Raw genomic sequence first — 13,669 nt, forward strand, 5'->3', positions numbered from 1 at the left:
ATGATCGGCTGCCTTGCCTTTATTGCTACCAGACATATTCAGTCCATGTTGTTGTTTGAAATAGAACACTGGTAAATTCAATAAATAGGAACACAGCTCATCAGAGACAGCTTAAGCGCATTAGCATGCTGAGTTGCACGGACAATATTAACTATCAGCAGATGAAATATTAAGTGCCAGGGTCTGTTAATCTGTAAGAAATATTGTGTTCTGCGAAGTAAATGGCTGAAACCCCATTTATTGTTGGCTGAAATTAGAACATATCAAGAAGCATTACACTTAATAATGAATTATAGCGACGAGAGCTTCATTTTTAATGTATGGCAGGAAAGCACTCGTTCATCAGGAATTTCTAGCTAGATGTCCCCGCCCCTGTAGTTCTAACCGTCTGATATTACTATTTTGTCAATGTGATGTGCACCAAACTCCAAGGTGCAACTGTTTGTTTTATTGCAATCTGTGTGAGAATGGATTGTTTTTATGTGTTGTATGTAGCTAAAAGAGTAACTACTAGCAGGATTGCTATTTTGTAAAGTATTGTATGTGGTTTAATGGAGAAATCCGAACTAATCAAGTTACTACTACTAAAAAAAAAGTGCCAGAGTTAATTGCATGTGCTGTTGGGAGGCATAATGGGTATTCTTCAAACAGAGGAAGATGACCAGAATCCTGCCCCGTTGAAAGGATAGGGTCCAGCCATATGTTTGTGGCTACAAGGCTGTAGGGCCAACTGCCTGGCCTGCATGAACGAGTGTGTAGGTTCCTAATAAAAGAAGCAGGGGTCTCTTGATGCAAGACATGAGTTTATTCCAACACCTTTGAGATGATCAGCGCCCATGTGGCCTGTCCATCAATCCTTGCACGATTCCATGCCTCGGTAGTTGTGTTCCAGCTGCTGCCCTTTTTGTTTTTAGCACGCGTCGATGCCCTGCTCTTCAAGGTTGCTCAGCTGTTTTAGGCCGGGAAGCTAAGAATTGCTTGTTTTGTGGCAGAAGACCTGAAAAGTATAATTTTGACAACTTAGTAATGTAGGAATTCATGTTAAACGTACAACGTTATTTGAGCAGATTAGTGTTTTGGGATATTTGTCGGTACAACCTCTCATGTTGGCGACCTAGATTGGTTTAATTCAGCTTTTCAGCCGTGTCGCATCCTATGTGGCACTTGTTGGAGGAACCAGTCCCCTACCTCCTTGGTTACTCATATGAATGAATAATCTGCCACTCAAGAATTGCGCCACACTTGTCAGTTCAAAACTCAAAAGAACATCCTTTATTCCTTATTTGCCCTTTAATTCTTGTTAACACGTGTTTCGGCTACTCAAGAGCCTTTCTCAAAACAAAACAGGGCTTGATAGGGTACACATCATATTCCGTCTTATTCCATAAGTCCCGGGTAATTCCCTTCTGCTTAGTAACAATCCGTCTCCTCGCGTCGGCCTCGAACAGTAATGGGCCGTCGCGGGGATCCACCATGCAATGTATAGCATCACCATTATTTGCTTAAGTGGTCAACACACAGGTGTTCAAACATCCCTCCCTCTCTGTGATGTCGCCCCACCTTTAACCACCCTGCGTGGAAGCCAATCAGAACACTACTTTTTTGAGTGCAGCAATGATATTGGTGCATGTGCAGAATGACCCTGAGTATTCAGTGCACCTGTTCATGCCCCAGTGGGACTAGTTTTAAATAGGGGGGAGGGGGAGTATGGCGCCAAAGGGTTCTTAGTTCACTGTTCTATGTTTAAAAATGCTTTTACTGGATCAACAGCCGTAGAATAGTTATCTTTCGCTTTACCGTGTAAGGCTGCTTAAGAAACGGGAACACCATTCTCTCTTTTCTGTACTTACCACTTGTATTATTTTTCTTGAACTGACTAATACATCTTATTTTTAAAAATCCTTTACTAACATGTTGCATTCTTTTCCCATCAAACCAGTCTCGGCACTCTGCAAGGCTACCTTTAAGTCCCTGTCTGTGTCGCTATATGAATATGTACCATAATCATCACAGAAGGGGCAAACAGTTTTCCAATGCTTACCATATGGTGGCTTTTTCAAATAGCCAATCAGCGCAAAGTGTGGTTTCAGATGCAGCCTATGTTTGGCTTTTCAAATGCAAACCGTGTTTGGCTTGAACACAAAGGTGGCCATTGCAACACAACTGGCGTCTTTACCCCCATACACAGATATGTATGTGCTTGTTTCCAATTGGGGCACTCTTGCTAGTGCCAGCTTGTACACAAACAACCACTCTTATAACGCATTTATAATACCATTTCCTTGCATCTTTTGTGGCATTTAAAAGAAAGCCAGAAGAATCCTGTTTTGCCTGCATTGCTGATTCAGAGAAGTGGAGTCTTAAGAAAGTTAACACCTGTCTTAGATTTGGCAGGAGCCACAAAGGTGAGTGAATTTAGAATGGTAATCCTGTGTTTTGGCAAGTGAAGCTCAAGACTGTTCTAACTACCCCATTTTATCAAAACAAAAACTGACAAAGCTAGTTATCATTGTTTTCGTACATTTTGTATGAGAAAGGGTGTATGTTTTGCTCACAGCCCAGTCACTGCACTATCTGTAACAGGTTTATAGTAGGTATTAGCCACATTGACTTAAAAACATTTGACCTAAAACATTTGATCACATTTTGTTTACCTTTTTTCGGTCACATTTAATTAAATATGTGTATTGGTTGGGTAAGGGTATAGATTAGGTTTAGGGGAAGTGTGGGGGTGAGGGGAGGCTTCTAGGGGGTCTCTGCCCGCATTTTAGACCAACAAAAAGGTCAAATAAATTCGATCAAATGTGATTAGGTCAAATGTTTTAGGTTAAATAGACCCAAACCGTATAGTACAGGCAGCCCATACACACTGGACTGTTTGTATCATATGCTTTGCTAATACAGAAAGGCAGAAATGTTGCCTTTCAGCACCTACTGTGGCATGATGTAGTGCCCTTTCTGTGGCAACACCTCTTATGACCTCACCTTTAACCTCACCACCTGAATGAATGATACTTCTAGCAATAACTATTCTATACCACTGTAAAACCCTTAACAGTGCAGTTGTTAATCATTGTTCAAGTTTCCTTAAACAGATGGATTACACATTTTAACGTGCATTGGACATTTACTTACTTGCAATAACAGTCGACCAGAGAAGGTTTTCTCTGATTCATGGACTTTGATCAACTCCCTTCTCCAAACCCAGGGCAAAGTAATTGTTGTAAATGTATGTTTGCTTAACTTCTTACAACTGCCCTTTTGTATAAAACCACATAGCCACTTTTAGAGCCCGTCTACCAGAGAGCCTTGTCTACAAGAGAGCTTCATGTATGCATCAAGTGCTCGTTGATGACAGGCTCATTTACTAAAGAGCCTTATATTTGAGGCAGCCTGGTACATGAGAGGATCTTAGCTTGGGCAGACCAGTCCATGACGGAGCCTCATTAATGAAAAAGCTAGTCTGCGAGTGGACCTATATTCTACAAATGGACCTTGACCATAAGAAACCTCCTGCATGACAAAGGATCATCTATGGGAGGTTTACGCTAACACAGGCTCATCTAATAAAGGCCTGACCTATAGCCTTGTCTACAGCAACTTCCTCCGAGAGGCCTCGTCTGCAATTGAGGCCTTGCCTATGACCACTTCTCCAATGCCCTACAAAAGCGCTAGTGTAAAAGGCCTGCTCAGTGACAGAAATCGGTCTTTGAACACCTTGCCTGTGTGGGGTTTTCATCCAGGACAGGTTAGACGAAGACTCATCTATGAAAGGGATTCAACAACCAGGTATCTTGTTCTCTTTGACTTAATAGGTAACATGCCTCATCCATGAAAGGCCTCTTCTGCGAGAGGCCTCCTAGTCGAAAATCCTTTCGTAAGTGAAACTTTATTACCTACAGCATCAGTGATATAAGACATTATATGCAAGGGTCCTCACCCATGACAAATGCAAGTGTGGAAGGCCTCGTCCATGTCCCTTTGCAATAATGCAGCCTTTTCAGTCCTTTGACTCCAAGAAATTCTACTTCTCCAATAAACAGATGGATCACACATATAAGATGTGCAATGGCAGTCCACCACGGAAGGGTTCCTTGTAAGATTCATGGACTTTGACCAACTTAGTTAGTTTAGTTTGTTTATTTATAGAGTGCGGCCGAACCCTCGGGTAGCTGGGCGCATAATCATATGGACAACATAGTTACATATCGTTGCATGAGATCATAAGAAATAGGTACATATTTTCAAAGTTGCATAGATGGGTACAATGAGAGTAGCAAAAACAAAGAGGTGATGGCTGGAAGGTTTAGAATTAATCTTAACCACTGGCAATGCTCTGGGCAACCTTCCAGACCACCGTTCTTCGCCTGCCAAGCCATTACAGAAGGGAAAGACCATATGCAAATCAGGCTTGGCCCCACCCCAAAAGGGGCAGTCCAGCCCGAACTGCTAGGCCACATCCCCTCTGCACGAGACCACAAGCATCCCCAAACATGTTTCCCCCTTGTTGGGGCTCATCAGTGAGGAGTAGCTTGGGTCTCTAGGCCCAGCAGGCACGGGACCCACGTCTGGGCATACCCGTCCCACTCGGGGTGACATAGCAAAAACAAAGAGGTGATGGCTGGAAGGTTTAGAATTAATCTTAACCACTGGCAATGCTTTGGGCAACCTTCCAGACCACCGTTCTTCGCCTGCCAAGCCATTACAGAAGGGAAAGACCATATGCAAATCAGGCTTGGCCCCACCCCAAAAGGGGCAGTCCAGCCCGGACTGCTAGGCCACATCCCCTCTGCACGAGACCACAAGCATCCCCAAACATGTTTCGCCCTTGTTGGGGCTCATCAGTGAGGAGTAGCTTGGGTCTCTAGGCCCAGCAGGCACGGGACCCACGTCTGGGCATACCCGTCCCACTCGGGGTGACATAGCAAAAACAAAGAGGTGATGGCTGGAAGGTTTAGAATTAATCTTAACCACTGGCAATGCTCTGGGCAACCTTCCAGACCACCGTTCTTCGCCTGCCAAGCCATTACAGAAGGGAAAGACCATATGCAAATCAGGCTTGGCCCCACCCCAAAAGGGGCAGTCCAGCCCGAACTGCTAGGCCACATCCCCTCTGCACGAGACCACAAGCATCCCCAAACATGTTTCGCCCTTGTTGGGGCTCATCAGTGAGGAGTAGCTTGGGTCTCTAGGCCCAGCAGGCACGGGACCCACGTCTGGGCATACCCGTCCCACTCGGGGTGACATAGCAAAAACAAAGAGGTGATGGCTGGAAGGTTTAGAATTAATCTTAACCACTGGCAATGCTCTGGGCAACCTTCCAGACCACCGTTCTTCGCCTGCCAAGCCATTACAGAAGGGAAAGACCATATGCAAATCAGGCTTGGCCCCACCCCAAAAGGGGCAGTCCAGCCCGAACTGCTAGGCCACATCCCCTCTGCACGAGACCACAAGCATCCCCAAACATGTTTCGCCCTTGTTGGGGCTCATCAGTGAGGAGTAGCTTGGGTCTCTAGGCCCAGCAGGCACGGGACCCACGTCTGGGCATACCCGTCCCACTCGGGGTGACATAGCAAAAACAAAGAGGTGATGGCTGGAAGGTTTAGAATTAATCTTAACCACTGGCAATGCTCTGGGCAACCTTCCAGACCACCGTTCTTCGCCTGCCAAGCCATTACAGAAGGGAAAGACCATATGCAAATTAGGCTTGGCCCCACCCCAAAAGGGGCAGTCCAGCCCGAACTGCTAGGCCACATCCCCTCTGCACGAGACCACAACGAGGGTTGCCCAGAGCTTTGCCCGTGGTTATGATTAATTCAAAACCTTCCAGCCATCACCTTTCTGTTTTGCAAAAAAAGTCCCCCCGTGTGGGACGGGTATGCCCAGACGTGGGTCCCGAGTCTGCCGGGCCTAGAGACCCAAGCTACTCCTCACTGATGACGCCCAACAAGGCTGAAACATGTCTGGGGATGCTTGTGGTCTCGTGCAGAAGGGATGTGACCTAGCAGTTCGGGCTGGACTACCCCTTTTGGGGTAGGACCAAGCCTGATTTGCATATGGTTTTTCCCCTTCTGTAATGGCTTGGCAGGCTGAAAAACGATGGTCTGGAGGGTTGCCCAGAGCTTTGCCCGTGGTTATGATTAATTCAAAACCTTCCAGCCATCACCTTTCTGTTTTGCAAAAGTCCCCCCGTGTGGGACGGGTATGCCCAGACGTGGGTCCCGAGTCTGCCGGGCCTAGAGACCCAAGCTACTCCTCACTGATGACGCCCAACAAGGCTGAAACATGTCTGGGGATGCTTGTGGTCTCGTGCAGAAGGGATGTGACCTAGCAGTTCGGGCTGGACTACCCCTTTTGGGGTAGGACCAAGCCTGATTTGCATATGTTTTTTCCCCTTCTGTAATGGCTTGGCAGGCTGAATAACGATGGTGTGGAGGGTTGCCCAGAGCTTTGCCCGTGGTTATGATTAATTCAAACCTTCCAGCCATCACCTTTCTGTTTTGCAAAAGTCCCCCCGTGTGGGATGGGTATGCCCAGACGTGGGTCCCGAGTCTGCCGGGCCTAGAGACCCAAGCTACTCCTCACTGATGACGCCCAACAAGGCTGAAACATGTCTGGGGATGCTTGTGGTCTCGTGCAGAAGGGATGTGACCTAGCAGTTCGGGCTGGACTACCCCTTTTGGGGTAGGACCAAGCCTGATTTGCATATGGTTTTTCCCCTTCTGTAATGGCTTGGCAGGCTGAATAACGATGGTCTGGAGGGTTGCCCAGAGCTTTGCCCGTGGTTATGATTAATTCAAAACCTTCCAGCCATCACCTTTCTGTTTTGCAAAAGTCCCCCCGTGTGGGACGGGTATGCCCAGACGTGGGGGTCCCGAGTCTGCCGGGCCTAGAGACCCAAGCTACTCCTCACTGATGACGCCCAACAAGGCTGAAACATGTTTGGGGATGCTTGTGGTCTCGTGCAGAAGGGATGTGACCTAGCAGTTCGGGCTGGACTACCTCTTTTGGGGTAGGACCAAGCCTGATTTGCATATGGTTTTTCCCCTTCTGTAATGGCTTGGCAGGCTGAAAAACGATGGTCTGGAGGGTTGCCCAGAGCTTTGCCCGTGGTTATGATTAATTCAAAACCTTCCAGCCATCACCTTTCTGTTTTACAATGAGAGTAGCAAATACAGTGGATCGTGCGGACCGGTTACAATATGGTCCGTTTCAGGATACAGATAAATCATACGGTAGGAATTGGTGGAGACAGGTAAGTACGTAGAGGAGTGGCAGCGTGTTAGGTAGAGAGCCAGTATTTCACCATGGCTCTGAATGGCCAGAAGGAGGCTTCCGATCTGATAGCGAGAGGGAGTGTATTCCAGCATTGTGCTGCAAGACAGGGAAGCTGGAGCCTCCTGCTGTGTTTAGATTGAATTTGGGGATCTTTAGTTGGTGCAGGTAGGGAGTTCTAGTAGGTCTGGAGGTGCTGTGTCTAGAGAATTTGTCAAATAGGTAGCGTGGGGCAGTTAGTGAAAGGGACTTGTGTGTAATGACAAGGGTTCTTAACAATTCTGTTGCGGATGGGGAGCCAGTGGGCTTCTTTGCTGGCCGTGGATATATTTATTATTATTATTATCCTTACGCGGGAGGTTGAGAGTGCATTTTAAGGCGTTATTTTGTAGAATCTGGAGTCTGTTCAGATTTTTTGATGTGGAGCGCAGGAAAAGAGTGTTACAATAGTCTAATTTAGACAATGTCAGCGCTCTAGCTAAGGTGAGGCAACTGGAGGAGGATAAAAATGGTCTGCATGCATTGATAAGTTTATTAGTGTAGGTGGTAGCTGAGATGGTGGCGTTTATTTGCTTTTTCAGTGATAGTGTGGAGTCGAGATACACACCTAGTGTTTTGACCTCTTTGGATACTTTTATAATGTTGCTATCAATGGTGAAGGAATGGTACCTGGAAACCAATTTATTGAGGCGGGCCTGGGATCCTACGATAAGTAGTTCTGTCTTATCGTCATTGAGGCAAAGACTATGTGTGGCCATCCAGGCTTGAATTTCTAGGTAGATTTTGTTAAGCTTTGCAGCATCTTTTTCGTAGCAGCCAGTGAGTGTGATGAGGACCTGGGTGTCATCAGCGTAGTTGATGTAACTGACACCCAGTTTGTCAAGTCGGTCAAAGAGAAGCTTAGTGAAGATGTTGTAAAGTGTAGGCGAGATGCAGGAACCTTGGGGGACTCCACATTGGATTGGGATGGGGTCAGCAGCCGCTGAAGGGGCAAAGACCCTAGTCGACCTGTCAGACAAAAATGACTGAATCCAATTGGTGGCATTCTGGGAGAATGCGGCAGCCGAAGAGAGGTGTTGAGTAAGGATCTGGTGGTCAACCAGATCGAAGGCAGCGGAGAGATCCAACAGGAGCAAGATGGCCAGATTGCCCTTGTCTTTGGCTTCATCCATTTGGATTTTTAGATCTAGGAGGGCAGTGTCTGTCCCGTGCCTAGGTCTAAAGCCGGATTGTCGCAGGCCTAAGAGGTTATTTTCTTCCAAATGTTGTTGTATTTGGAGGTAGGCTACTCTGTCTAATATTTTGAGGAGAAAAGGGACCGTTGTGATGGGTCTATAGTTTGTGGGGATGTTGGGGTCTAGGTTGGGTTTTTTAAGAAGGGGGAGGACCCACACTATGGGGCTTGTTGGGGTCCAGTGAATTCTTAAATGAAGAATTGATCAGTGAGGTGATGAGGGGAGCTAGGTCTTTGGCTCTGTCCTTGATGACAGAAGCAGGGCATAGGTCACCTTTACAATTAGATGGTTTAAGGCTGGCGATTATCTTGATTACTTCATCCTCAGTGACTGGGGCGAAGTGAAAAGGGGGCAGTTGGGAGTGGTGAGGTCTTTTTTACTATTGAGGTAGTCTTTGGCGGCAATGTTAGCTTTTTTGTTTTCAATCTTAGCTTGTAGCAGGGCAATTTTGTTGGACAGGGCTAGCTGGGTGTTATTACACCATGCTTTGTCTTTAGTACAGTCCCCTGTGGGTGGTAATGGTGATTGAAGTTCTCTTAGTATAGAGAATAGTTCTTTTGTGCCAGATTTAGCATTGAGTATTCTCGTATTGTAAAATCTCTTTTTTGGCGTTTAGGATAGCAGATTTGTAGGTGGAGGCCGCTGTAGAGAAATTATCTTTTGTGGAAAGGGAGGGAGTTTTTCTCCAGCTAGTTTCCGCAGCTCTTTTGATGTTACGAAGAGCCTTTAGTTCTGCAGAGAACCATTTGTTGGTATGGGCTATGGGTTTGGCTTTACGTTGTTTGAGTGGGGCTATCTGGTTGAGGGCTAGTTCCATCGTGTTTTTGTAAAGGTCTACCAAGGTAGCGGGGTTGGTATTCTGGGAAGGGAGATTGGCTTTGGTGATGGGCGTGATGAGAGGTCTAAGGTTATGGGCGTGGTGAGAGGTCTAAGGTTATCTATGGTGATGTTACAGTTGTTTCTGGAGATTATTTGTGGTGTCCTGGGGTGTGGTGTCGTTCTGGGAGCAGTTCTGGGTAATGAGAAGGTGATAAGGTGATGATCGGTCCAGGCACACAGTGTGATGTGTGTCAGTGAGAGGTTGCAGTTGGCATCTGCTAGCCAGTCTAGGGATCTTCCTTTTGTGTGTGTAGGCTTATTAATATGTTGAGTGAGGCCTAGGTGAGTAATGGTGTCATTGAGAGAGATGGCGTGATTGTCATTATGGTCATTAAGTCCCAAGTTGAAATCACCCATGATGATAATTTGTTAATTGGGTTTGGTGTTCGTCGTTAGCAAGAGAGAGATGCCCTCTTCAAAGGTGGATAGGGGGCCTGGTGGTCTGTAAATAATATGTAGGAGGATGGTTTGGGTTTTCGATAATGGAAGTTTGATGAATAGGAGTTCGGCTGAAGGAAGGGTTGTGTTAGATTCTTCTCTGATGTTTAGGTCAGATTTAGCAATGATCGCCATGCCCCCTCCTATTCCATTTTTCCTGTCAGCACGGATGATGTTATAGTTATCAGGGGTGGCTAATGCTAAGGTAGAACCAGTAGCTGGGCGGAGCCAAGTTTCTGTTATGGCTATAAAGTCAAGGTGGTTAGAGGAGATGATGTCAGCCACATCGGTAGCGTGGGCTACCAAGGAGCGGGCATTGATGAGGGCACCCTTGATGAGAGAGTTAGAGGGGTTGGCTTTCGGTTGTGGTGGTGTGTAGGGCATGGTGCAGTTTTGGCTGGTTATGGGGTCAATATGCGATGTCTGAAGGCTGAGATTCCTAGTCTGGACCCTGGCAGATTTGTGACTAAAGCTAGCGCGGTGGCTCAGTCTATCGTTTCTGCACTTGATAGGTGGGGCTGCACTCTGGTTGATGGTAGTAGATGGTAGAGTGAGGCGAGAGCTGAGTCGTGAATTTCTTAGAGGTGTGGGGCAGGGTATGAGGGGTGTAGGCGGGAGAGCAAATCTATGTATCCATTCCGCTGGGGATAGATGATCTGTGTAGCATGTGGTGTTCGTGTTGGTACAGTTCTGAGGTGAGATATTGTGGAGTAAAGGGAGAAGTGTTGCCATGGTCAATGTGGCTCCTCTTAGGGTGGCCATCATAGGAGAATCTCCTGGGATAGGAGAAGAACTTAATGTAATTGTCTATTTCAAATGTTATGTTTGTTTAACTTCTTTGAACTGTTTTTTTTATATAAAAACAAATAGCCACATGTAAAAATAAATAAAACAAAAAATAAACTCATTTAAAAATCCACTGAGAAAATTAAAGGTTTTTACGTTTTGAGGTAGTTGACGTAGTCCGGTAAGAACGATCAAAACCTTTGAAGCCATGTTAGTTCCTTTTTCACCTATTATACATGGAGGGGCATAAAGGCATGTTTATGAATCTGGTGAGGATACCCTCACTTTAGAACTATTGTTGCGGGTAAATAACTTAATTCTCAAGCAAGTGCTTATCCCTGGAGTAATATGCTTTAAATAAACGACCTAAAAGTACCTGTAGTAGATAAGGGGACTATAAAGAGTGAAGCTTATCTGAATAGATTGCAAAAGTCTGTTTGATCAACTTGTGCATTGCCTTCACATTAGAATCTAAGTCTTACAAATGCTTGTTAAGAAGCTTCCTGTACAAACACTGAGTAATTGCTACCTTCTCTTGTTGAATGGCTTTACTACATAATAGAAGAGCTTCATTCAGCTTCCAGTAGCACAGCTTTTTACAAAATAATATCGATTGGGAGATGGCCCATTTGAAAAGTGCTTGCTTTTGCATTTGGCAGAAAAGCACAAAGAGTTGTCTGCATAACTTGACAACCTTTTTTTGCAAAATAGTACTCTAGTGCCCTTTTGCTATCAAATGTACATGACGCTTGCTCAGTTGGAAAAGGATAGAAAAGAAAGCTGTTCAACTAATTCTATGATTGAAAGCAGATGCCACATAACAGGGAATGAGGGCTGATTTCTCAATACCACCTTCTTGTAGCAAGTGTAAAAGGTACAGCAGCTGGCAAGGACCAAATGTCATGAATCTGTGTCCAATGTAATGACCAGACAAAACGCTACTGCCCAGCAGAACAAATTTGAATGATCCTCATCAGTGTCATGATGATCACTCCATGGTATCCTTGTCTAGGATATCTGGATACAAGATTAATTGGAGCAAGTCTGAGATCTTCCCTTTCTCTGGATCATGCATGTCTGTTTGTTTGTTTGTTTGTTTGTTTATTTGTAAAGCGCACCTAACCCGGAGGTAGCAGGGCGCAGCAAGAGGATTGTATAGCTTAGGTTACATAAGGCACTGTGGATGGGGTCCAGTTAAGGTTACAATACTGGACACATCACAACATTGGATACAGAATACAAAGTCATATTTACATAAAATATACACAATTTACAAATTTTATATTATAGCTGAAACAAAGAGGATCAATGGTAAATGCATTAGATGTCATGTTCCTTGATCCAAGAGATAAAGTTGAGATCTAAATTGTAAGTAAGGGAGGACTTCAGTTAGGGACGGCGGTAAAGAGTTCCAATGTTGTGCTGCTTTAACAGGAAAGCAACTCCCCCCCGGACATAGTACGTTTAAATCTTGGCACCAGTAAAAGGTTGGAATTAGCCTTTCTCGAGGGGCAGCATGATGCTTGCCTAGTGAATCTTGTGGTAAGGTATTGCGGGGCAGAAAGATGAAGACATTTGTGTGTCAGGGAGAGAGAGATTTAAGGAGGATCTTGTATTTCGTAGAGAGCCAGTTGACAGATCTTCTGATATCTGAAATATGGGCTTTCTTCGGGAGACTTAAGGCTGCTCTTAAGGCGTTATTTTGCAAGATTTGAATCTTGTTTGTAATGTATTTGTTGCTGCCTACATAGAGAGCATTAAAATAGTCCAGTTTGGACAGGATCAAGGCTCTGGCTAAGGTGATGCAGTTGTTGGAGGAGAGGAAGGGTTTGGCTGCTCTGATAAGTTTTCAGGTGTAGGAAGTAGCAGAAGCAATAGTGTTTACTTGTTTTTTGAAAGTTAAAGTAGAGTCTAGATGGAAGCCAAGGGTTTTGACCTCCTTAGCTACAGCGATTTTCAGGCTTAATATTTCTTTTGTTTCTGGTGGGGACAGCTGGAGCTATGATGTCTGCAAGGGAGATGACGCCTTTAGGGTTAACGTAATCAAATGTTGGTCAGACCAGGGCTGAGGCATTATAGACAGGACCGTAGTTGGGCAGTTGTGCTCGGCGATCCAATCAAGGGTTCTGCCTTTATTGTGGGTAGGACCCGTGATCTTTTGAGCAAATCCTAATTCCTCTAGTGAGTTGTTAATTTGAGTGGCATTAGAGTCTAAAGGGTCATTGAGGCCAAGGTTGAAATCTCCTAAGATGAGACTCTGAGAGGAGTTCTTGAGATTGTCAGACAGGATGTTCATAAGGTCCTCTTCAAAGGATCCTAGGGGGCCTGGAGGTCGGTATATAAGGTGGATAGATACCGACTGCGTATTAAAGATGGTTAATTTGGCAGTTAGAGATTTGCATGATTCTATGTTATGAGGCGGAGAGAATCTCAAGGTAAGGTTGGTTTTAGCTATTATGGCAAGACCTCCACCTCGAGAGGTAGTACGATCAAGTCTTAGGAGGGTGTAATCATCTGGGATGGCTAGCATTATTGCTGGACCAGCTGCTGGGTGGAGCCAAGATTCCGTAATAGCTAGGAAGTCTGTGTGTTCACTTTGTAATAGGTCTGCTATATCTGTTGCGTGAGCCACCATAGAGCAGGCATTTATGAGTGCACCCTTTGTCCCGGGCTGTACTGGATGGTCCAGCAGTGGTAGTGCCTTGTGATTGCATTTTGGTACAGAGATAGGCTCTCGGAAGAGTCTACTATCAAGTTGAAGAGGATGCTGGGAGTGGCCAGTTTTGCGAGGGTCAGTTGTAGCAATACTAGATGTTAATTTGATTAGTGGGCATACAATCTTGGGAGTCTCGAATGTAATTTAAGGTTCCTTTGAAGCAGAGTGCAAGGTCTGGTAATCATGTCAGCCTGCATGGGGAAGTTATGCACCAACGCTAGAAGAGGTGGGTAATGTGGCATAGCAAGGTCTTGTAAGGTGATTATATGGAGGATTATTCTAAGTAGGACCGTGTAGAGTGGTAGAAGATGCATGTCGTGTGCGTGGAGCTAGTTGTAAG

The 13,669-nt window shown here is 45.4% G+C and overlaps 1 long non-coding RNA gene across 1 annotated transcript in view; it reads right to left on the minus strand.

Moving 5' to 3' along the window:
- Nucleotides 1-790: 790 nt before the first annotated feature.
- The window catches only part of LOC138472682 (uncharacterized), a 117,473-nt gene continuing 104,594 nt past the window's right edge, over nucleotides 791-13,669 (minus strand). Inside the window, exon 3 of the long non-coding RNA XR_011268658.1 lies at nucleotides 791-997. This is a non-coding gene — a long non-coding RNA (uncharacterized lncRNA). The remainder of the gene's footprint in view (nucleotides 998-13,669) is intronic.

Source organism: Ambystoma mexicanum, chromosome 8 (assembly GCF_040938575.1).
Source record: "Ambystoma mexicanum isolate Mex_15411 chromosome 8, UKY_AmexF1_1, whole genome shotgun sequence".
NCBI classification, from domain to species: domain Eukaryota; kingdom Metazoa; phylum Chordata; class Amphibia; order Caudata; family Ambystomatidae; genus Ambystoma; species Ambystoma mexicanum.